Source organism: Nicotiana tabacum, chromosome 21 (genome assembly GCF_000715075.1).
Source record: "Nicotiana tabacum cultivar K326 chromosome 21, ASM71507v2, whole genome shotgun sequence".
In the NCBI taxonomy this organism is placed as follows: Eukaryota; Viridiplantae; Streptophyta; class Magnoliopsida; order Solanales; family Solanaceae; genus Nicotiana; species Nicotiana tabacum.
The window spans coordinates 15,814,442-15,840,638 of record NC_134100.1 but is presented as its reverse complement, the minus strand read 5'-3'; positions in this window follow the sequence as shown (position 1 = coordinate 15,840,638).

The window sequence follows — 26,197 nt, the reverse complement described above, 5'->3', positions numbered from 1 at the left end:
GCCCAACATCGATCAATTGATTGATGCTACGGCTGGCCACGAGATCCTTACTTTTCTCGATGCCTACTCCGGGTATAATCAAATTCAAATGAACCTAGAGGACCAGGAAAAGACTTCGTTTATCATGAAGTATGGTACGTATTGTTATAATGTAATGCCCTTCGGGCTAAAAAATGCAGGAGCCACATATCAACGCCTAATTAATAAGATGTTCGAACATCAAATAGGAAAATCCATGAAATTTTATATTGATGACATGCTAGTTAATTCCCTACGTGTAGAGGACCATTTGACCCATTTGCAGGTGACGTTCGATATCCTAAGAAAGTACAACATGAAGCTTAACCCCAAGAAATGCGCTTTTGGAGTCAGCTCGGGCAATTTCCTAGGCTTCATAGTGTCGAACAGGGGTATCAAGATCAACCCCGATAAAATCAAAGCCATCGAGGAAATCACCATAGTGAACAATGTGAAAGCCGTACAATGGCTGACCGGACGGATAGCTGCCCTAGGCCGATTTATCTCGATGTCATCAGATCGGAGCCATCATTTCTTTTCCCTACTCAAGAAGAAGAACAACTTCGCATGGACTCCAGAGTGCCAATAAGCCTTGGAAGAAATAAAACAGTATCTCTCTAGCCCACCCCTGCTCTATACTCTGAAGGAGGATGAAACACTCTACTTGTATTTAGCCGTGTCCGACGTGGCGGTAAGTGGCATGTTGGTTTGAGAAGAGCAAGGTACATAATTTCCTATCTATTATGTGAGTCGGACCAGGAGATGCTGAAACCAGGTACCCGCATTTGAAAAAATTAGCTATTGCATTAATAAGCGCATCTAGGAAATTAAAACCATATTTCCAATGCCATCCTATATGTGTATTGACTACATACCCACTTCGAAGTGTCTTGCATAACCCCGAATTATCAGGTAGATTGGCCAAATGGGCTATCGAACTTGGAGGTTATGATATCGAATATCAGTCTCGAACGACTATCAAATCTTAAATTTTGGCAGACTTCGTGGGAAAGTTTTTGCTTACCCTCGTAGCCGAAGTAGAAAAACAACTCTTGCTAAAATCGGGTACCTCTTCGGGGGTGTGGACCCTTTTCACAGACGGTGGCTCGAATGTGAAAGGGTCCGGCCTCAGTATTGTTCTAAGACCGCCTACGGGCGGTATCATTAGAAAATATATCAAAACTTCTAAATTAACTAACAATGAGCCCGAGTATGAAGCCATGATTACAGGTCTCGAACTGGCCAAGAGCCTAAGAGCAGAGGTCATCAAAGCTAAGTATGACTCACTTTTGGTGGTAAACCATGGAAATGGGAGCTTCGAGGTTTGAGAAGATCGAATGCAAAGGTACCTGGACATACTACAAGTGACGTTACATCGTTTTAAGGAATGGACACTAGACCATGTACCTCGAGAATAGAACAGCGAGGCTGATGCGCTTGCAAACTTAGGGTCGTCAATTAAAGAAGATAATATTATCCCGGGGACTGTCGTCCAACTATCAAGCTCGGTGGTCGAGAAAGGCCATGCAGAAATTAATTCAACAAATTTAACATGGGATTGGAGGAATAAGTACATCGACTACTTGAAGCATGGGAAGCTCCCCTCAAACCCAAAAGAATTGAGGGCTCTTCAAGCCAAAGCAGCTCGATTCTCACTCTATGAAAACTAAATTATATAGGAGGACCTTCAACGGGCCACTGGCAGTGTGCTTGGGACTTGGGGACACCGACTATATGCTACAAGAAATCCATGAAGGCACTTGTGGGAACCATTCTAGTGTCGATTCTTTGGTCCGCAAGGTGTTCAGAGCGGGGTATTACTAGGATAGCATGGAAAAGGATACCAAGGAGTTCATTCGAAAGTGCGATAAATGCCAAATATTTGCACCGATGATCTATCAACCCAGGGAACAGCTCCATTCAGTCCTATCTCCGTGGCCATTCATGAAATGGGGCATGGACATCATCGGCCCCCTACCAATGGCGCCAGGTAAAGCTAAATTCATCTTATTTTATGACTCACTACTTCTCAAAATGGGTATAAGCGCAGGCGTTCGAGAAAATAAGAGAAAAAAGGTCATCGATTTCATATGGGACCACATCATACATTGGTTAGGGATACTCACCGAAATAGTATGTGATAATGGGAAACAGTTCATCGGCAGTAAAGTGATGAAATTCCTCGAGGACCATAAGATCAAAAGGATTCTGTCAACACCTTATCACCCAAGTGAAAATGGTCAGGCTGAGTCCACAAACAAAACCATCATTCAAAACTTAAAGAAAAGGTTAGATGATGCAAAGGGGAAATGGAGAGAAGTACTGCCCAAGGTGTTATGGGCATATCGAACGACGTCGAAGTCAAGCATGGGGGAGACCCCATTTTCTTTGGTGTACAGGTCCAAGGCATTGATTCTAGTTGAGGTCGGGGAACCTAGCATTAGGTTTCAGCATACCATCGAGGACTCGACCCACAAAGTTATGAACACTTCTCTTAAACTACTAGATGAAAAACTTGAGGCCGCATTAATTCAAATGGTCGCGCAAAAACAAAGGATCGAAAGGTAGTACAATAGAATGACAAACCTTCGACATTTCAGAGTCGGGGACTTAGTCCTAAGGAAAGTCACTCTCAACACTCGAGACCAAATGAAGGGAAACTAGGCCCCAATTGGGAAGGACCGTAACGTGTCCTCGGAATCGTAGGGAAAGGATCCTACAAACTTAGCACAATGGAAGGCGAGCAACTACCAAACAATTGGAATGTATCGTTGCTCAAACACTATAACTGCTGATGTATAACCTTCTCCCCTTTTTTCGTCTATATTTAAAACTAACTCCTTACAGATGTTCGATTGAAAACATCAAGGCACTGTTCTGCTCGAAGAACTTGGGTTTTAAAGCACGCATTGCACTCTTTTCTCCTTATATCGGGTTTTATCCCAAATGGGTTTTACTGGCAAGGTTTTTTAATGAGGCAACACATATATGCTACCTAAGGAATATTCAGCAAGTACTCAAGGCTTCTTTTAAATCAACCTCGAACACTGGGAGGTATCACCCTCGGAGGACACATCCTCGAAGAAAGAAATCCATGCAAAAGAGGGTCTCGATATGGGAATGTTGTAATCGGCCAAACGGTCAAACGAACAGTGTCCATGTAGAATAGTCGAGCCCCCAGCGGCAAAACATGTACGCATGTATCAATTATTTGAAGAAGCATTCTTATTATATCAAAACATTTTGTGCCTAAAAGAAGTCCGCATTTATATTCCTACATGAAATGGCTCAAGGGCCAAAATTGCACCTGGATATTCGGGGACTGCCATCAACAGTCGACATATCGAGTCATCAAACACTCGAACTCATAAGACCTCAAAGAGGCACACTCGAACTTATAAGACCTCAAAGAGGCACACTCGAACTTATAAGACCTCAAAGAGGCACATTCGAGCTCGCAAGACCTCAAAAAGGCATCCCATCGATATTAAGGCTAATGTCATCACACTCAGGGACTAAAGGCTACGGTCATATGAAAAGGATATGGCCAAAATAATGCGGCTTAAAGATGTCCGACTTCCGCCATAAAACTAAAGGCCTTCAAATACTTCAAAAAATGGGTTAAATCAGGCTACCTTAGGCAAAAGCAAATTATAAGGGGCTTCGATAAAATTATCCCTCAAATAATACGAAGGCTTAGATAACATCAGCCCTTCGAAAAAACCTCAAGAGGTATTTGATTAACGTTGCATATCAAATTACAAACGAGGTTCTAATCAGTCAAACCTTCGAAAAATTTGAACTAATATGAATACAATAAATACATGTTAAGGCATACCAAAATTTTCACTAAGTCTTTAGCTAGAAAGAGGGAAAAATTTATAGCCATTTTTAGAAGCTGAATTGGCCCTACCTAAAGAGCCTAAGGTCCAACCCAAAAGAGCCTAAGGGCCAACCTAAAGAGCCTAATGTCCAATATTTAAAAAGCTTAAAGGCCGAAGCACACCATGCTTAAGACCTTACCCGGCTCGGACTCTAAAATCCCGAGCTAAAACTTGGCTTGAAAATAGAACCTTAAGTGGTAACCTATTATCGATCGCTGATCAAAACACAAAACTTGAGGGTCTACTCTACCCCAAATTTGAATCAACGCTTAGAAATTGTAGCATCAAAAATCAAGCAAACTTTGAAGAAAAATTGAAGGCAAATGATCAAGGAAACTCCTTTCCTTTTTATATATACAAAAAAGATATTATACAGGAGTCCTACAAAGCAAAAATTACAAAAAGAAAGAAAGAATTCTACCTACACCAGAGGGGCATTCCCCCTAGACCTATCACTAACCCGAGACCAGCCTCTTCCCCGGGGGTAGCTTATTCGACAACCTCCCCCTCTTCGTCATCTTCGACATCATCATCGTCGTCGAAGGAAAGGACAAATTTGGCATCAGCCTCAGTTTCCTAAGCTTGTTTTATCTCTTTAGAAAGATCGAACCCTTAGCATGGACCTCTTCGAGGGTCTCCCTCCGGGATCGGCATCGGGCATAGTCATTGCTTCTTTTATCTCGGTCGGAAGCCCCCCTCAACTCCATCTGAGCATCGGTAGCATCCTTCAAATAGATGGCCATCGTTCTATCGGCCTTGGCTTGTATTTCTCTGGCTTCGGCCCGGACTTCCACAACTTCGGCCCTCGCCTTCGCAAGACTAGCCTCGAGCTCAGCTTTTCTGCTAGCCTGAACCAAGTTGCTCCTTTGAGCATTCTGAAGTTGAATCTCGAGAGCCGATACCTTCGCCAGTGCATCATTTTTATCCACAACGAGGGTGTCCATCTTCTCCTTCCATTCATTGCACTCGGCTCGAACTTGATCTTCGGAGCTTCCCAATCATATCAGCTTTTGATGCAGCTGAGACATTGAAGTATTAGCCTCCGAAAACGGGAGAGGTAGCCCGTATTTTTTCAAAACAAAGGTTACCTGCTTTTCTAACTCACTCTCATATTCACGAGCTTTGGACAACTTAGATCGAAGATGCTTCAGTTATTCCTCCTTTTGTCAAAGAGAAGCCTAAGGGTTTTCTCCTCACTCGAAGCTCTACACAACTCGGCTTCACAATGACGCAATTCGGTCTTCAATTTGTCTAATGCCTACAGAAAGGAAAGGAATGATCGATTAGACAAAAGAAGAAAAGTATGGCATTGGAGAAATTGCAGTACCACTAAAAACTTACAATTGAGCAAAGACGTTGAGCCTTCTCGAAGATTAGGCTCGCATCTACTAGGTCGGCCTCATCGACCGCAGTGAAGCAACCCTGGAAGGGGTCGTTCTCACCCGGGACTCCGCCTAGCTCGGACATCTTCAAGTTCTGAGCATTCCTAATGGCATCCTCGGAGAAGGCTGGAAATGATAAGGAATGACCTGCTGTCATGGCCTCGAGGAGATCACCCGAGGCGCTCTGTTCAGGAAAAGGAGCTTCAAAGCTCGCTCCCTTTGGAGTATTTCCAGAAGTTTGGGAAGTAGTTACCACGTTAGGTGATGCAGGGCCTTCACCCCTTTTTTCTCTTAAAGTTCCTTTATCGAGGCTAGGGGCCCGATCTCAACAGTTTTGATAGCCTCGGAAGATTTCCTTGTTTGAGTCACCAATGTCGAACCCTCCATCTCGTTACCATCATCGTCCAAGAACTGGTGGGCCGAGTCAATATTCATGTTGATGATGACACTTTTCTTGTGCCTCCGAGCAGGCTCTTCTTGGCTTTGAGTATCCTTGTTCTTCGAGGACCTTTTTCTCTTGTTATCCTCCTTTGGATTTATAGCCGAAGATCCTACTTCCTCCCTGAGAGGGGGCGGCCTCATCTCGAAGAGCTCACCAATACCTGCGATAAGGGAATCAGGTCACATGAAGAAAGACATTCTTAATAAGGAAAGAGATATTATGACGCATACCGTTGTGTTTCGTCTCCCACTTGCCCTTCGACAAGTCCCGCCACTTGCGTTTTTCATATGATGAAGTAGCAGCCAGTTTGCAAACTCAGTCCTCAAGGACAAGGACCGCATTAGGCATCCACGGAACCGCTGCAAAAAACGGAAATGAATAATTATGCGAAGTTTAGCAAAATTTATGGAAAAGAACTAAAGCAAAGAATTCCACTCACGTTCGAAGTTCCATTTCTTGGGGAACAGCAAGAACTCCTCGGGAATAACATCGACGGTCCTCACCTGGATGAACCGGCTCATCCAACCTCGATCCTTGCCTTCGTCGTTACTGGCGAAGAAGGACTTGGTTGATCGGCGTTGGAGTTTGATTAAACCTCAGAAATGTTGAGGCCGATATAATCGGATGAGGTGGCTGAGGGTGAACTCGAGCCCGACCTTTTCGATGAAGAACCTCATTATTATTACGATCCACCAAAAGGATGGATGAATCTGGCCTAGGGTGACTTGATATCTTTGGCAGAATTCAAGCACGAACGAGTAGAGGGGACCTAACTTGACCTAACTTAAAGGGGTATATACACACTCAGGAACCCCTCTACATAAGTTGTGATATTCTCCTTACGAGAAGGTATTTGCAGAACGACCTTCTCTTCCCATTTACACTCTCTCCTCACAACATCAAGGTGTTCTTTCTCAATTGACCTTATGTATCTCGATGCATGTTGTCGATGGCCGGGGACGTCGGGAGGGTTCTCGACTATAAAGTCCTTTTTCAAGAAAACATTGCTCGGTACGATCTCATGAAGCACCGGAGGTTTACCATCGGCCGGATGGGAAGTAGAAGTGGAGGTTCCTTCTTTCTGAGGAATGGACTTGGAATATTTTGCCATCGGTTCTTTAGAAAAAAGAGAGGAAGAACTGAATAAACCGGAGAGGTTTTGAGCTAATACGGCGGAGGGACTGGTGGTGAAAAGGAAACGTATAGAGGAAGATAGGTGTTGCAAGGTGGAAAAGTTCTTAATGAGAAGAGAAAAACAAGTATATATAGAGGAAGGCGACGACGGTTCATTAATATTGATGGCCGACCGGCTGTGACCTGCATTTAATGCTTTTGGGGAAGAGAACTAATGAGACGCTTCAGTCATTTCAATGCTTATGTCATAAGAGTGATGTCATCATAAAGGACTTAGGAAATTCAAATAACTCTCTTACTTGTTGTAGATTAATACGATTGCACAAGTTTTTGTCAAACAAATATCGAATTAAATGATAAAATTGTACTCCTATATCCTATTGGCATAAACTTTTATTTTTAATTGTATGTCAAGATAAATTTTTACGTAGTATAATGATGGTATTAAATAGTTTATAGATTACAATGGTATTTTTAGTATATTAATATACAGGTATAGTGAATCCTCCAGCCATTGTATTTATATATTGTGTTTTAATGGAATAATAGTAGATAATTAAATATACACATGGAATAAGTATATACATGGTATTATAACAGAGTGTGTGTATATATATATGAGGTATAATATATGTATAAACAATATATATGACATATTTTATTTATACTACTCATATAAATATTCGAAGTGCTTCAAATATTCAAAGAATACTTGAATGCTAAATTAAAGGAAAGAAATTTAGAATAGAAAAAAAAGAGAGATTGTGAATGCTAAATCAAGCAAGTAAAATTTAGAATAGAAAATAGTAGGAGAGAGTGTAAAAAGATAAATAAGGATAAAACTGATCCCACAATTTGAGTTACTCATTAAATGCACACATGATCTTTATCATGTGCTAATATTGTAAAAGAATGTGCTATATATGGAATAAACAAGAATTATATCATTTTCTTAAATACTTTTTGAAAGATGCTCGGTAATGTATTTTCCTCAAAAAAGAGAACCAGGGGTGGCTCAGTAGCTTCAGAGGCCTAAAGCCGAATCTTCATAAGAAGCCTTAAATATATGAGTTTATTTTTTACCCTATTAGGTCACTTAAAGATAATATACACGTAAACCTTCTTAAAATATAGTATTTGTAATATTAACAACAGATAAAGATAACATGATGATATAAAAATTACTTACAAGGATTATGTATGTTACTTAAACATTGAATATATTTAGTATAAATAATATTTAATGAGGACAAGTGCAGTGGCGGATCTAGAGTTTATCCCGGGAACCTAATAATTTTTGCATAGATCCTGTATCTCTTATTAAAAAAATTATCAAGGATCTATAAATACCTAACTGTGAACTTAGTTATTATTGTATATTAATTTGACATTACGATATGAATTCATAAGCTTCAAATCCTGAATCCACCTCTGAACAAGTGTTTGACAAAATAGGCAAGTGAGTATGAGGAATGAAAAAAAAAAGAAGACAATTTGGTTTTATGAGATAAATAATAATAATAAATTAAACGTTGCAAAACTTTGTTTGTTGCAACGCTTGCATGCTTGATTACATCACAACCGAAATAAGAGAACCCAGAAAATGTTTAATTTATGTGAGAGAAAAATAAATGATAAGTTGGATGATTATTAAATAGAGTTAGGTGGCTAATTAATGAATAGAGAAAAAGGATTCAACAACAAAGTAAAATTGGTTGAAAATTAGTTAGGTTGTACTAATTATTGAGAGAGCAAAATTAAGTTATTAAACGCTGATATAAAAATAAAATAAGAAGTGTATCAATAATAAGAAATAATTATATAAATTATTTATTTTATATATAGAAATATTAATTTTTTGGTCTAAAGCAAGTGCTTTAGGGCCTAGACCGCCCTGAAAAGAATATAAATACAGAGAACTAAAGCTTCCAAAATAAAATTAAGTAATAAAAATCAATAGAAGTGATCAATGGAGTGGGTACTTTCATGTTCTATGAATGAGAATGGATAACAAAAGGAGCTTAGGACCAGTATTAATTAAGGAACATAAAAATGGCATTTTCTTATAGTGATCACCAATTAAAGTTTGAATAAGCACGTGAATAAAAATGCATTAGAAATTATAAGTCAATATACTCAATAAATGCGGGTACCATCACATTTATTACTCCCTCCGGTCCAAAATAAGTGACTTTTTGGATTTCACACAGATTAAGAAATCCACCTTTTAGCATTAATTAGCAATGGAATTGACCATATTAACCTTTACTATCTTACATAAACACTCCTAACACATATTCCAACACTAGTTACTCCAAGGACAATGTAGAAAAAAAATAATTAATTCACTCTTAAAATCTGAAAAAATCACTTATTTTGGACCACAAGAAAAAGGCCAAAAAATTAGTTATTTTGAACGTGAGGGAGTAATGTTTTGCCACAATATATACAGATTTTATAGAAATTATATTCATTTTGTTCCCCTGTATATAAAATCCAAGTCGAAAAGTCGTGGATGTGTTTGCAACTTTAGTCTGCCGTATAGTTTCTGAAACCTATTGTTTAACTCAAAAATAAATTTTTCGGTTAAAGCGGATATTAAAAAAAAATGGATTACTGATAACAAAAGTTACTTCACTTTCTTGTTAATTAAAAGAATAAAAAGAATAATAAAAATATTAGATAAGGAAACAAAGCTTAATGTAGATCGCCATTCTCTCCCAGAATTGCGGTTTAAACACTTTAAATAAAGTAAAAGACTAATTGCATATATTCAAAAAAATTTAGATGCCTTTACAAATGAGAATCGGTTCCTTATATAAGGTTACATAATTATAATGGTTTCCTTACTTAATTCTTGCTTGTTAATGATATTAATTTGTGATGATCCGATAGTCTATCTTATGTTTTAGAATATAATTTTGTGCTTTGAAGCCTTAAATACCTCATCTTAGCTCTCATCGATTTGCATGCGCAGTCCGAATATTTTTTCTGAAAGCTCTTATGTTAAAAACTGAGAAAAAGATGAAATTTTGCCTTAAAATCCATTTGAGTTGACTTCGGTCAACGTTTTGAGTAACGTACCCGGATTCGTATTTTGACGTTTCTGGTGGATCCGTATCATGATTTGGGACTTGAGCGTATGCCCGAAATCGAATTCGGAAGTCCCTAGCCCGAGTTATCACACTTTGTTGAAATTTGAAAGTTTAAAAGCTTAGTGACTTTGAAACTTTGACCAATGTTTGACTTAATTTATATTGGATTCGTATTCTGATTTCGGAACCCGGTATAGGTCAATTACTATATTTATGACTTGTATTACAAATTTGGTGAGAAACGGAGTTAGTTTGACGTGATTCGAACGTCTGGTTGTCAAAATAGAAGTTCATAAGTTTTCTTGAAAATTTCCTTTGTTTGATGCTCAATTCGTAGTTCTAGGTGTTATTTTGACGATTTGATTGTGCGAGCAAGTTTGTATGGTATTTTTAGACTTGTGTACATATTTGGTTTAGGGCCCCCAGGGCTCAGGTGAGTTTCGGATAGGCTACAGAATGAATTTGGGCTTAGAAACATTATTGGTGTGCTTTAGTTCTGGTACAGACCTTAGAACTCGCAATTGCGAGATCAGGCTTCACATTTGCCGCCTCTGATAGGTTCGCATTTGCGAACAATACTTCTATTTTGCGAAGTGGGATTGGGACAGACTTGATCGTTTTTGCGATCAATTTGGTCGCAATTGTGGAAGATCAATGTTCGCATTTGCGAACAAATCATCGCAAATGCGATGACAGCAGAAATGGAAGGATTTCGCATTTGCGACTATTTCTTCGCATTTGCAGGGTTTGCATTTGCGAACCCCAGGTCGCAAATGCGACATCTGCGACTGATCAAATAGCTAAAAAATAGGATTTTCTCCCATTCCTCAAATTTTCAAAGCAAGAAAACCCTAGAGGCGCTTTTTCTAAGCACCCTTCTTCCCCAAATCATTGGTAAGTGATTCAAACCTATTTTCTTTCAATCTTTCATTACATTTCCTAAGATTTCAACCTAACATCTAGTATTTTCATAGTGGAAATCAGGTTTTGATCCGAATTTTGGGTTTGGATCAAGAGGGCCCGAGAGTTGACTTTTGTTGACTTTTTCAATAATGACCTAAATTGAATCCTTTTGCAATCGTTGGTAGTTCCTAAGGCTTAATTTGAATCGTTTGGTTGATAATTTGCTAGATTCTATTGGTTCGGAGGCTTGTTTTAAAGGCAAAACTATAGTTAAGCTTTGAATTGATCCTTGGAGCGATGTAAGTGTCGTGGTTAACCTTGACTTGAGGGATTAGGAATTTTTTTGTCTATTTGCTACATGTTTAGATGTGGGGTATAACGTATATGTGAGATGACGAGTACTTATGCGTTGTTTTCGGGTTAAAGTATGCGGGTGAAACTTGTTCCTTGAAATTATTGCTTACTTTCATCATGTTGTCAATGCTTACACTAGTTACTTGTTAAATTGATCGTTTGTACCATGTTTATGGTCTTTTTTAATAATTGAGTGTTGTTTCTAAAGTTGAGATTGGTATTATGGAAATTGAAGTAAAGCTTGTTCTGTTGATCCTATCTCCTGTTATTACTTGTTTATTGTTTTTTGTAAGGAAAGTGTTAATGCACGAAGGGTGATGTCGTGCCATATTGTGAGTTTTAATGCACGAAGGGTGATGTTATGCCATGTTATGCGAGTTAATGTACGAAGGGTGATGTCATGCTGTATCTATTGATTTATGATAAAAGTGAGTGTAAAAGCACAAAGGATGATGTCGTGCCGTGATTATTGTTTCATTGTGAGGTTGAGAGTAAAAACACGAAGGGTGATGCCCTGCAATTTTTATTCATTCTCACTCATTTCACTGGTTCAAGGCATATTGACTGTTCTGGTTATCATTTCTGCTGTATTTCTTGTATCTTGTACCCCTTTTAGCATGTCCCCCTCCCACAAGCACATGTTTAGCTTTTATTTGTTGTTATCTTGTATGTATACTATTATCTGCATAGTTTTATTACATGGGTGTCTTGTCATAGCCTCGTCACTACTTCGTCGAGGTTAGACTCGACACTTACGGAGTATATAGGATCGGTTGTACTCATACTACAATCTGCACTTCTTGTGCAGACTTTGGTACTAGTACTAGCTGTTCGTAAGGCGTAGCAGCTCAGACTTGCTCGTTGGAGACGCGAGGTAGATCTGCTGGCGTCCGCAAACCTTGAAGTCCCCTTCCATTTCTCCTATTTTACTGTTTCCTTTCGTTCAAAACTATTGTATTTCTTTCAGAATCTGTTTGTAGAAAAATTCTAGAAGCTCATGAATTGTGACTCCAGACCCGAATTGTAGAAGATATTATGGGCATTTATGCTATTCCGCACTTAGTTTTATTTCATATTGGCTTAATTGGACTTATTTATTGAAATTGAATAAAAGTTAGCTTAACGGTTCTCTAACGCCAGCTTGCCTAGAATGTTAAATGTTAGGTGTCATCACAGTCCCGAAGGTGGGAATTTGGGGTCCTGACAAGTTGGTATCAGAGCATTAGGTTGCCTAGGTCTCACAATTCACAAGCAGGTTTAGTAGAGTCTGGAGGATCAGTTCAGAGACGTCTGTACTTATCTTCCAGGGGCTATGAAGTTTAGGAACAAATTTCACTTCTATTCTTCTCTGTCATGCGATTTTGTTCTCCTATTGCTAATTGAACTTTTCTACTCTTGTTCTTTTGCAGAAGGCGAGAACACATACTGCATTTTCAGTTGAGCAGCATCCAGAGCCCCCAGTGGTCCTATGAGGGGCAGAGGTCGAGGTCAAGGTCGCGCCAAAGGCTGAGTCAGGGGCCGAGCTCAGCCCAGAGCTCGAACAGCAGCACCAGAAGTTTGATAAGGAGGTTCCAGCCCAGACTGTTCTTGTTGGACTAGCTCAGTTCTCAGAGGGGTTCATCGCCACCCCAGTGGTTCAGGACGCTCTACTCCGTTTAGTGAGCCTTATGGAGAGTGTGGCCTAAGCCGGTACATTTTCCATAGCACCAACTGTCTCTCAGGTTGGGGAGGAGCACAAAATCCCGCTACTCACGCTCCGGAGCAGATGGCTCCCCAGTAACAGACTCCAGTAGCCCAGTCAGTTGGGTAGTCCAACCAGTTGTTGCGGCACAGGCCGATGATGGACCATCTATGTCTTCTGAGGGCTTATTGAGATTGGACAAGTTTACCAAGCTCTTTCCAGTTCACTTCAGTGGTGCACCTTCTAAGGACCCACATGATTACCTTAATCGCTGCCATGAGGTGCTGTGGAACATGGGGATAGTCGAGACCAATGGGGTCGATTTTGCTATGTTTTAGATGATAGGTGTTTACCGTGAAAATGGTAATAATAATTAAATTAGATTATGGGACTCTAAAAATACGTGATCTATTTTTATGCCAGTTGTTAATCAGTTGATGCTATGTATGTGAGACTTAGAAATGAAATGAGAGTTAAGGATAGGGTGATAATCAAACCGATAGGTTAACAATCGGGGCCTCGAGCTTGTCAATTTAGGGGCCTCGAGGTCGATTCTGGAGCTCGGCTGAGAGCTATCGAAGGCAGTCGAACTATGGCTAATAGTTATAATAAAATCAACGAAGGCTCTTTATGGCCAATGATAAGCAATAAATGATGAACGGTATGAAGATAATAAATGAAAGCAATAATATCGAGAGAATATGTTAGAGAGCAAATAGAATGTTCTTGTATATTTCGTGTGGAGTAACTGAAGCAACAGGGTTTTACAAAATGACAAGGATCCCCTTTATACAAGAGGGGAATCCCAACATAATACAAAATACATTAACGACAAAATGCGGAGATGAGACAGTTAGATGACACCCTGATTAAGGGTTAGGATAGTCCAATAGGCTCTGTCAGTCCTAGCCATGTGCCTTGAGAACTCCCCATTTCTATCACAGCCATGGTTAGCATTGTCCTTAGGTCGAGCGTCGATGAACCTCAAGGGAGGAAACTTGACCATAGTCTTGCAACCTCGAGCCTTCGAGATGATCATCTGAGGTGCCTCGATGATGAGGAATTGGACCCTCCAATTTTACCGTATACAGATAGTCCCCGCGTTTCTTAGAGAGGAGCGATAAGAAACGATTTTGACATCCAACTCTTCAGACTTCCCGCGATGAAGCCACGTTGATGATACCATCCGTCTTTCAAAGGCACTGATGGCGTTGCTGGCCGTACTATCACCCCTATATATGGGGGCCTTCCGATATTATCTTTTTATCCTAGTGCCTTTCAACACCTTTCCATTCCTTTCTTCCCACTATCCTCCTCTATTTCTACCCACCATGTTTGGAGTCTACGACCATAATGTCTTGTGGCGACGTTCTCATTAGTCACGCCATGGCCTTTTGCCTAGTTTTTCTTTGTCGAGCGAGATTATACAGTCTTGTCGCTGTTGTTATTGTTACGGTTGTTACTGCTGTCGCCGTTGGTTCGAGATGATGAGATAGGGGGGCGACTTCTTTCGACTTAGGAGGACGTTTGGACTCTACACTGCTACCAAGGATGCCCCTTTAGGAGTAGGCTAGGCTATAGGCTTTTTGTTACATGTGTACTTTTTTGCTTCTTTGTTTCTGTGTAAGGACCCTTAGTGGGCTTTTGTAATCATATGTAAGGACCCTTTGTGGGCTTTTGTAATCATATGTAAGGACCCCTCGTGGGCTTCTGTAATCAAAAAAATTTATGAATACAAAGATGTTTCTTCAATTTTATCTTCGATGCTTGCTGTATCCCCTTTGATTTACGTTTATGGAGATTCTGAATGTATGACTCTACCAGTTGTTGCTGATATCGAGCCCAGGTGCGAGTGCTTTTTCCTGATTTCTGATTCATTAGTATGGCTTCTCGTGGAGTCCTTTGTCGTTCATTGGATCGATCCTGGATTGGACCGATAAACTTGGGTCATCGGGGCCCTTACTTCGAGTCGAATGAAAGTAACGCTTCGAGCCTTGAAACCGTGATTTATCACTTAGGCTCCGCGGTAACCTTTGAGGGGAAATTTGCTCGGTGGCCCATGGACAGGGACTGCCTTTGAGCTTTCGAGGGCAGTCCCCGAGTGGAGGTTCGTTCAGATCCGGACCACCTGGAAACTTGCTTTGAACTTAGTATAGATAGCCTTAAGGCGATGTAGATAGATCCTGGAAGAGGGTTCGTCCGAGCTCAGATGGTGCCTCGGGGCCAAGCCCATACGGATAGAGTTTAAGTGCTTATTTCCTTGGAGCCTAACTCTTTTTTTATGAAAGTCCCCGAGGTCGGGTACCACCTCGAGCCTTGTAATAGTGTCATTGGCTTCCTGGAGCCTAACCTTTTTTTGATGGAGGTCCTCGAGGTCGGGTACTACCTCGGGACTGGCGATGATGCCGTTGGCCTTTTAGAGCCTAACTTCTTTTTGATTGAGGTCCTCGAGGTCGGGTACCACCTCGGGACTAGCAATGATGTTATTGGCTTCCTGGAGCCTAACTTCTTTCTGATGGAGGTCCTCGAGGTCGAGTACCACCTCGGAACTAGCGATGATGTTATTGGATTCTTGAAGCCTAACTGTTTTTCCTGATGGAGGTCCTCCAGGTCGGATACCACCTCGGGACTGGCGATGATGTTATTGACTTCCTGGAGCCTAACTTCTTATTCTAATGGAGATCCTCAGGTCGGGTGCCGCCTCGGGACTGGCGATGATGTCGTTGGCTTCTTAGAGCCTAACTTTTATTTGATGGAGGTCCAGGAGGTCGGGTACCACCTCGGGACTGGCGATGATGTCGTTGGATTTTCAGAGCCTAACTTCTCTTTTTTTTATGGCGGTCCTCAAGGTCGGGTACCACCTCGGCCAGTGTTTTTAATCGGCTTTGAGGAAGGCGGATCTCGTCACCGTTTTTTCCATATATATATATAAGGATGCTTCTGCTCTTTTGGATATCCCACCATTTTGAGTAGTTACCCTTCTTTTTCCGTGTTAAGTATTTCATTAATTCAGTACTAACATACTTGCACGGATTTCTGCTTTAGTTTTCTAATTTTTCCATAGCCATGGCTGTTATGTCGGGGTTTATCCAGCAGAGAGGGGAGAGTTCCACCTCCGGCATTCAGGACCAACGAGAGAATAACTTGAATATCACTTTTTTGATAGGAGAGGAGCACCTTGAGTTAGTGAGAAAAGACTGCAGATGGGAGGGGGAAGTAGTGCTACAGACATTTTCCCGGGATGAGGGCATCAGGGATCATGCCGATGGATTTTTGAATGTGTAAACGTATCCTTTCACACTGGGCCCCCTTGATAGGGTTGTGCTCGACTTCTGTTTAAAGTATCGGGTTACCTTGGCGCAATTCCACCCGTCGTTTTGGCAAATAGTGTTGTTGATGAGATTTTTCGCGGAGAAGGCGGGGCTTGAACTTACGCTCAGTCATCTGGTTAGGCTGTACCAGCCCTTTCACCATCGAGGTATGCTAACCTTGCGATGTCGATCGACCACACCCTTTGTTGTTGACGATGAGGAAGATGGAGACTGGGAGCGAATGAGTCGCTTCGTCCGAGTGCGGACCGCTGACATTATCCTCGTGGAGCTTATGTCATTCCCTGAGGAAAGTAATTATACACGTAAGTGGAGCATTTCGTGCCTTCTCAGTTTTGTCTATGGCGAAAGCTGATTTCGTAACCGTGCCTTCTTTTCCTTTATTGCAGTGCTTTCATGGGCGCCGGGCGATATTCCTGATTTGCTGAATTGGATGCGGAAGTTGACAACCCACTCGACCTATGATGAGCGCAAGTGGCGAGCTTTGTCCCGGGGTAGATGGGAAGCAAAACATCACGGTGCGTGTTGTGCTATTTTTTCTTTTCCCTTCCTTTATATGGATAGGGATCTTCCCTTTATGCGTATTAATCTTATTGTTGTAGGCATGGGAGAGCTGCCCGAGGTGAGGCCACGCTCCTTTGTAAAGGGGGAGGGTTGCCGGCTTTCGGGCTAAAGAACGACAACAATAAGTGAGAGATTCTTTTACAGGGCGATGGCACTCAAAGCAAGGCAAAACAGGACAGGGCTTCGGAACGGGAGCATCGTCCGAGCATGCTGCATCCGTGGGCTGCTTCGTTGTGAATCCAGGCTACAGAAAGCTCTGGATGAGGAGAGATCCCTTAGGCTCCTTTGCGATGAAAAGGAAGCCGAGTTAGTGCACTTGCGGTATGAGGTGAGCCGGAGCTTGAATTATGAGAACTACTTGAAGGAGCAGGTAACTTTCTATCCTGGGTGAGCGTGCATTCCGCCTTCTAGCTTCTGAGGCTAACACTTCGTTTATTTCAGTTGCAAAAAAAGATGAAGGCCTTGGAGCGCCTTCAGGATGAAGCTGGCCAAGCCAGGCATGAGCATAACGAGCTAAAAAGCTCGGGCGGAGGCTCAAGCTTTAGATGGGAAGGGTGCTCTGTTACATCTCGCATTTTCGCATGTTAAAATTTCGTTTTTAGTTAACCGACGTAGACTCGGGGATGAGATAATCTTGACGTTAACGTACTTATGTTATTATAACAAGCGATAAATAAGTGTTATGAAGGATAAAGGGGTATATGGATTAAAGAAAACAAGTTTTGTTGAAAGCGGTCAATTTAGAATAAAATACGGGTCGAGCGATAATACCCGATAATTATGAACTAGTACCATTCAAGGTACCATATGACCACGGTAGTATAATATATAATGTATATATGAAGTATTTTAAAAATAAATAAAATTTTAAGTAATTTGTGGTAATTTTTAAATTATGCAGGTAATTGATTAATTATCGGGTAACAGAACATTACCCGATTAACTAATAAGTGGATAAAAAATATAATAAATTATACCACTCCCACGTGGTATCCAACCACTTCCAAACAATGACTCATGGTCATGTTGGAGTAGGTGGCTAGCTACCTAAGCTTTAAAATGAAATGTTTTAGCATTTCATTAAAACTACTCTAGAAGATCAAAGTTAAGTTCCTCTTTGGACAAGGAAACAGAACCAAAGGAAATGATCAACAAATCCTAAAGCAAGAGAATTTTCATTCTTGGTTCAAATAATGTAACGCCAAGAAGAGTTGCTCACGCGTTCAAATACATCAACGAGCAGAAGCGTAATTCCGTCCAAGTTTTGTGGTTCTAAAAGAATACGGTGTAATCTTTACCAAGAATATTATACAAAGTTTTCCCTACTCCAGGTATGTTAAGGCCTTCCCTTCTTTCTTTTGGCATAGTCTAGATTATACGAAAGAAACGAGCAAATACACGGTTTCTATAAATTATTCTATTCATAGAAATAGTAGGGGTGTCTATATTCTTGATTCCCCATGAGAATTATTATTTTCTTCTGTTCATGGGTCTCGGAATAATACGCAGTTGGAAAAATTATCCGGAAGGAATATTGAGATTATTATGTATTTTTCATGCATTTCGTACATGTGCATTGACCCATGACCAGATGGCATTATATATGCGTATATATATATAAATATATGTATATGGGATATGAGAAAAGGTTACGGCGTTATATACGCAACACCACCTGATCAGCTGGTATATGATGATGATATTGCCCACATTGGCTAAAATATGATTCAAACGACGTTATATACGCGTATATATGTATGTATTCAAACGGCGTTATATATGCGTATATAAGTATGTATATATATGTCTATGGGATATGGAAAAGGTTATGGCGTTATATACGCACCACCACCTGATCAGCTGGTATATGTTGATGATATTGCCCACAGTGGCCGAGATGATATAATGGGTTGCACCCAGTGGCTTGATGATATTATGTACACCATACCTATACATGGCATGACATTTACACGCACGTGCATGACGTTATAAACGTTTCAGTATTTACAAAGTTATTCAAATTTAAAATGTGTTTCAGTATTCCATGTTTCATCTATGTCTTTTACGTACTAATTTCCATGCCTTACATACTCAGTACATTTTTCGTACTGACTCCCTATTTCACGGGGCCTATGTTTCATGCCCGCAGGTGCAGGTAGGCAAGCTGACGGTCCTCATTCTTAGGATCCCTGATCAGCGACAGTTGGCATGCTCCATTTGATCCGGAGCTACTTTTGATATTGGTACGATACGTTTGTACATATATATGTATATGAGTATGACGTGGCTCAGTCCCGTCTTTGTATAGTTATGTTTCTATTAGAGGTCTGTAGACAGTATGTCTATTTGGGTTGTATGTGGCCTTGTCGGCTTTTAGTTTTTGATGTATAGTTGTCTATAGCAGCCTTGCCGGCTCGCCCACTGTATTCTACCGGTATACGTACATATGCCTTGATGGAAGGCTTCTTTCACGTAAGTTAATTTTGTAATGCAGCAGATGTTATTCAGGTTCATATTTTAGACGCATGCTTAGGGGTGTTTGACAGGTAAGACTCAGGCGCCCGTCGCGGCCCATCGGTTTGGGTCATGACAAAAGTGGTATCAGAGCAGTTCTATCCTAGGGTTGTCTACAGACCGTGTCTAGTAGAGTCTTGTTTATGGGTGTGTCGTTCACCACACTTATAAGAAGGAGGCTAAAGGACATATAGGATGGTATCCTCTCTTTTTATCTCAAGATCGTGCAATACAAGAATTCTTGTTCCTAACGATACGTTATATTTTCAGCAATGCCTCCAAAGAGTACGGCTGCCCAGAAGGGAAAGTCCGTGGCTGGTGAGATTACTAGTCGAGCACCACGAGTTACCAGGGCTCGGGGAGAATCTCATGGTGAGGTTCCATCTCAGACTTCACATACCCCGCCTTTTCCAGAAGAGTTCCGAAGGGCACCAGCTCCATCACCCGCCCCTATACATTCAGCACCTCAGTAGGATACGCCAGGCTCGGCGTTAGGAAGCAGGTATTGGTCACGCAGATAGGTCCGTGAGCGCGAGGGTTCGTGATTTATTAATTTAGACCCTCCAGTATTCACTAGAGCAGACCCGAATGAGGACCCTCTGGTATTTATTGATAGAGTACAGAGGACGTTACAGGTAATGAAGGCCACTGAGATTGAGTCAGTTGAGCTAGCTTCCTATAGACTTCGAGATGTTGCAGTTAATTGGTACGAGTCTTGGGAATTGTCCAGAGGTGAGAATGCCCCTCCAGCGATATGGTAGGAGTTTACAGAAGCTTTTCTTCGTCATTATCTGCCACCAGAGCTTAGGCGAGCCAGAGTTGATAGGTTCTTGACCCTTCGGCAGGGAAACATGAGTGTTCGGTAATACTGTCTTCAGTTTGATTCGTTGTCTAGGTATGTTCCCTCTATTGTATCTAAGATGGAGGATCGGATTCACCGGTTCGTGACGGGATTAGAGACTTACTTGCTTAATGATTGTATGTAGGTTTCACTTCATCCAGGCATGGATATTTCTCATATCCAGGCGTACGCTCAGGGTGTAGAGGAGAGTAAACAGAAATAGAGGGCCAATCGTGAGCATGATAGGGCCCAGAATAAAAGAGCGAGGTCTTTGGGTCTTTCTGGTGAGTTTCGAGATGGTCAGAGGCAGCAGTATTTGAGATATCCATCCCAGCCCTCGGCTAGAGCGCCCCCTCAGTTTAGAGGAAAGAGATTTGATCGTTCTACATATTCAAGGCCTGGTCAGAATTTTAGGGCCTCAGGTTCTCAATATAGGGGTGAGTCAAATTAGATGAGGCCACCCTTGCCACGATGTACTCAATGTGGTAAGCAGCATACCGGGCAGTGTCGTATGGGATTAGATGTTTGTTATACTTGTGGTTATCCGGGCCACATTATGAGGGATTGTCCGATGAGAGGTGATGCAAGCATAGCTCAGCCAACGGGATCTGTAGCTGGATCGTCATCATCAGTACGCCCCCTAGGCAAAGTCCCCAAGCACCAATGAGTCGTGGTAGAGGCAGAGGCGGAGCATCTAGCTCGAGCAGCCCTCAGAACCGCATTTATGCATTGGCAGGACGACAGGACCAAGAGTCATCGCCTGATGTTGTTACAGGTATATTATCAGTCTCCTCCTACGATGTATATGCACTAATTGAATTGGTTAAACCTTTTGAGGTGTCTACACCTGTTGGGGACTCGGTGATAGCTAAGCAGGTATATAGGGGTTGTATAATAATAGTTCATGGTCGACCTACCGTAGCAGACTTAATCGAGTTAGATATGGTAGAATTTGATGTTATAATGGGTATGGATTGGTTGGCTTCTTGTCATGCCAATGTTGATTGTAGATCGAAGATAGTCCGATTTCAATTTCCGGGGGAGCCTATTTTTGAGTAGAAAGGTAACACGGCATCGCCAAGAGGTAGATTTATTTCCTATCTCAAGGCAAGGAAGATGATCAGAAAGGGCTGTATTTATCACTTAGTTCGGGTTCAGGATATGGAAGTAGAGTCACCAACCATTCAGTCCATCCCTGTGGTAAATGAGTTTCCAGATACCTTCCCTGATGAACTTCCGGGTCTCCCGCCAGAGCGAGAAATTGAGTTTTCTATTGACCTACTACCAGATACTCATCCAATATCTATTCCTCCCTATAGAATGGCCCCCGCAGAGCTGAAAGAGTTGAAAGAACAACTAAAGGACTTGCTTAAAAAAGGTTTTATCAGACCTAGTACGTCACCGTGGGGAGCACCTGTGTTGTTTGTAAGGAAGAAAGATGGTTCCTTAAGAATGTGTATTGATTATAGGCAACTGAATAAGGTGACGATCAAGAATAAGTACCCGCTCCCGTGGATTGACAACTTATTTGATCAGTTGCAAGGTGCCAAGTGGTTTTCAAAGAAAGACTTGAGGTCCGGGTACCATCAAGTAAGGATTAAGGATGAAGATATTCCGAAGAGAGCATTCAGGACTAGATACGGGCATTTTGAGTTTCGGGTCATGTCATTCGGTCTGACCAATGCCCCAGCAGTATTCATGGATTTGATGAACCGTGTGTTCAGGCCTTTCTTAGATCTGTTTGTAGTTGTATTTATTGACGATATATTGGTATATTCTCGTTTAGAGGATGAGCATGCTGGTCATCTGCGTACGGTGCTCAGAGTTCTACAAGAAAGGAAGTTGTATGTGAAATTTTCTAAGTGTGAATTCTGGTTGAACTCTGTAACTTTCCTTGGGCATATCATTTTGGGTGAAGGAATCCTAGTGGATACACAAAATATTGAGGCAGTAAAGACTTGGCCTAGGCCCACAACACCAACAGAGGTTCGTAGTTTTCTTGGGTTGGCAGGATATTATAGGAGATTTGTGGAAGATTTTCTTCCCTTTCAGCACCTTTAACAAAGTTGACTCAGAAGGGAGCAAAGTTTCAATGGACTGATGCTTGTGAACGGAGTTTCCAGGCATTAAAGGACAGGTTAACTTCTACACCAGTTCTAACGCTTCCAGAAGGGACCGATGGTTATATTATCTATTGCGATGCTTCAGGCATTGGATTGGGTTGTGTGCTGATGCAGCATGGTAAGGTTGTGGCTTATGCTTCTAGACAACTAAGAAAGCACGAGAAGAACTACCCGACCCACGATTTAGAGTTAGCTGCGGTAATTCATGAACTAAAGATGTGGAGTCACTACTTGTATGGCATTCATGTTGATATCTATACAGATCATAAGAGCCTCCAGTACATCTTCAAGCAAAGGGAATTGAATCTTCATCAAAGGAGATGGTTGGAGCTACTTAAATACTATGACGTTAATATTTTATACCATCTGAGGAAGGCAAACGTAGTTGCCGATGCTCTCAGCTGTAGATCTATGGGTAGCTTGTCGTATTTGCAGCCAGAAAAGAGGGGAATAGCCCATGAGGTTCATCAGCTAGCTAGTCTTAGAGTTCATCTACTGGACTCAGGTGACATTGGAATTACTCTTCAGGATACGACAACATCATCTTTAGTAACTGAAGTAAAGGAACGCCAGTACGAGGATCTTGTGCTAATTCATTATATAGATACCACTCTTCAGAAGGAGAAGACACCGTTTGTAATTACCTAAGATGGGGTCCTCAGATATCAAGGGCGATTAAGTGTTCCTAATGTTGCAGGGTTGTATCGGCAGGTTATGGGAGAAACTCACTATTCCCGTTATTCTATCCATCCAGGAACGACAAAGATGTATCATGACATCAGGGAAATATATTGGTGGGACGGAATGAAAAAGGATATAGCAGAATTTGTTGCTCAGTGCCCTAATTGTCAGCAGGTTAAGATCGAGCATCAAAAACCCGATGGATTATTGCAGGTTATGGAGATTCCGACTTGGAAATGGGAAATAATCAATATGGACTTCATCATAGGCTTACCTCGTACCCAGTGTAAGTTCGATTCAATATGGGTGATCGTTTATAGGCTCACAAAGTCAGCCCATTTTCTACCCGTTAAAACTACGTATTCCTCAGAAGATTATGCGAGGCTTTATATTAAGGAGATAGTACGACTGCATGGTGTACCTGTATCTATTATCTCAAATAGAGGAGCTCAATTTACAGCTAACTTTTGGAGGTCCTTCCAAAAGGGATTGGGGACTTAAGTAAGTCTTAGTACTGCATTTCATCCCCAGACAGACGGACATGCTGAGCGTACTATTCAAACACTGGAGGATATGTTGCGAGCTTATGTAATAGACTTCAAAGGTAGCTGGGATGGTCATCTGCCACTTATTGAGTTCGCATATAATAATAGCTACCATTCCAGCATTCAGATGGCTCTATACGAAGCTCTTTACGGACGAAAGTGTAGGTCGCCTATAGGGTGGTTCGACATTGGAGAATCTGGATTACACGGGCCAGATCTGGTTCAACAAGCCATAGAAAAAGTAAAGCTTATCCGGGATCGACTATTGATAGCTCAGAGTCGTCAGAAGTAATATTCAGATGTGCGACATCGAGATTTAGAGTTCGGGGTTGATGACTGGGTATTCTTGAAGGTGTCGCCTATGAAAGGCGTGATGAGATTTGGCAAAAAGTGTAAACTTAGCCCACGGTATATTGGGCCTTATAGGATTATTCGGAGAGTGGGCCGAGTAGCTTATGAGTTAGAATTGCCCTTGGAATTGGAGTTTGTCCATCTAGTTTTTCACGTATCTATGTTACGAAAGTGCATTGGCAATCCTACCCGAGTAGTGCCCACGAATGATGTACAAATTACAGAGGACTTGTCATACGAGGAAATTCCGGTTGCCATTCTAGACCGACAAATCCGCAAGCTGCGGAATAAGGAGGTAGCCTCCGTGAAAGTGCTTTGGAGGAACAACAATGTAGAAGAAATGACTTGGGAGACCGATGAAGACATGAAGTCTAGATATCCCTACCTATTTCCTCTTCCAGAGAAGGGTCTAACAGAGACGTCTTAACCTCAAGGTGCGTGTATAAATTTTTCTGTTAATAATTGTCGTTGTCCTATGTATCGTTGAATTATTAAGCTTCTACAAGGATAATTGGTAGTAGTGCTATGACCAAGCCGACCCTGCCAAAGTTATGCAGATTACGGGGAGTTGAACATTCGAGGACGAATATTTCTAAGGGGGGAAGGATGTTACATCTCGCATTTTCGTACGTTAAAATTTCGTTTTTAGTTAACCGATGTAGACTCGGGGATGAGATCATATTGACATTAACATACTTACGTTATTATAACAAGCTATAAATAAGTGTTATGAAGGATAAAGGGGTATACGGATTAAAGAAAACAAGTTTTGTTGAAAGCGATCAATTTGGAATAAAATACGGGTCGAGCGATAATACCCGAATATTATGAACTAGTACCATGCAAGGTACCATATGACCACGGTAGTATAATATATAATGTATATATGAAGTATTTTAAAAATAAATAAAATTTTAAGTAATTTATGGTAATTTTTAAATTATGCGGGTAATTGATTAATTACCGGGTAACAGAACATTACCCGGTTAACTAATAAGTGGATAAAAAATATAATAAATTATACCACTCCCACGTGGAATCCAACCACTTCCAAACAATGACTCATGGTCATGTTGGAGTAGGTGGCTAGCTACCTAAGCTTTAAAATGAAATGTTTCAATATTTCATTAAAACTACTCTAGAAGATCAAAGTTAAGTTCCTCTTTGGACAAGGAAACAGAACCAAAGGAAATGATCAACAAATCCTAAAGCAAGAGAATTTTCATTCTTGGTTCAAATAATGCAATGCCAAGAAGAGTTGCTCACGGGTTCAAATACATCAACGAGCAGAAGCGTATATCCGTCCAAGTTTTGTAGTTCTAAAAGAATACGGTGTAATCTTTGCCAAGAATATTATATAGAGTTTTCCCTACTCCAGGTATGTTAAGGCCTTCCCTTCTTTCTTTTGGCATGATCTAGATTATACGAAAGAAATGAGCAAATAAACGGTTTCTATAAATTATTCTATTCATAGAAATAGTAGGGGTGTCTATATTCTTGATTCCCCATGAGAATTATTATTTTCTTCTGTTCATGGGTCTCAGAATAATACGCACTTGGAAAAATTATCCGGAAGGAATATTGAGATTATTACGTATTTTTCATGCATTTCGTACATGTGCATTGACCCATGACCAGATGACGTTATATACCCGTATATATATAAATATATGTATATGGGATATGGGAAAAGGTTACGGCGTTATATACGCACCACCACCTGATCAGCTGGTATATGATGATGATATTGCCCATAATGGCTAAAATATGATTCAAACGGCGTTATATACACATATATATGTATGTATTCAAACGGCGTTATATACGCGTATATATATATATATATATATATATATATATATATATATATATATATATATATATATATATATATATATATATATGTATATGGGATATGGAAAAGGTTGTGGCATTATATACGCACCACCACCTGATCAGCTAGTATATGTTGATGATATTGCCCACAATGGCCGAGATGATATGATGGAAATCCCCCAGTGGCTTGATGATATTATGTACACCATACCTATGCATGGCATAACATTTACACGCACGTGCATGACGTTATAAACGTTTCAGTATTTACAAAGTTATTCAAATTTAAAAATGTGTTTCAGTATTCCATGTTTCATCTATGTCTTTTACGTACTAATTTCCATGCCTTACATACTCAGTACATTTTTCGTACTGATGCCCTATTTTACGGGGCCTGTGTTTCATGCCCGCAGGTGCAGGTAGGCAAGCTGACGGTCCCCATTCTTAGGATCCCTGATCAGCAAGAGTTGGTGTGCTCCATTTGATCTGGAGCTTCTTTTGATATTGGTACGATACGTTT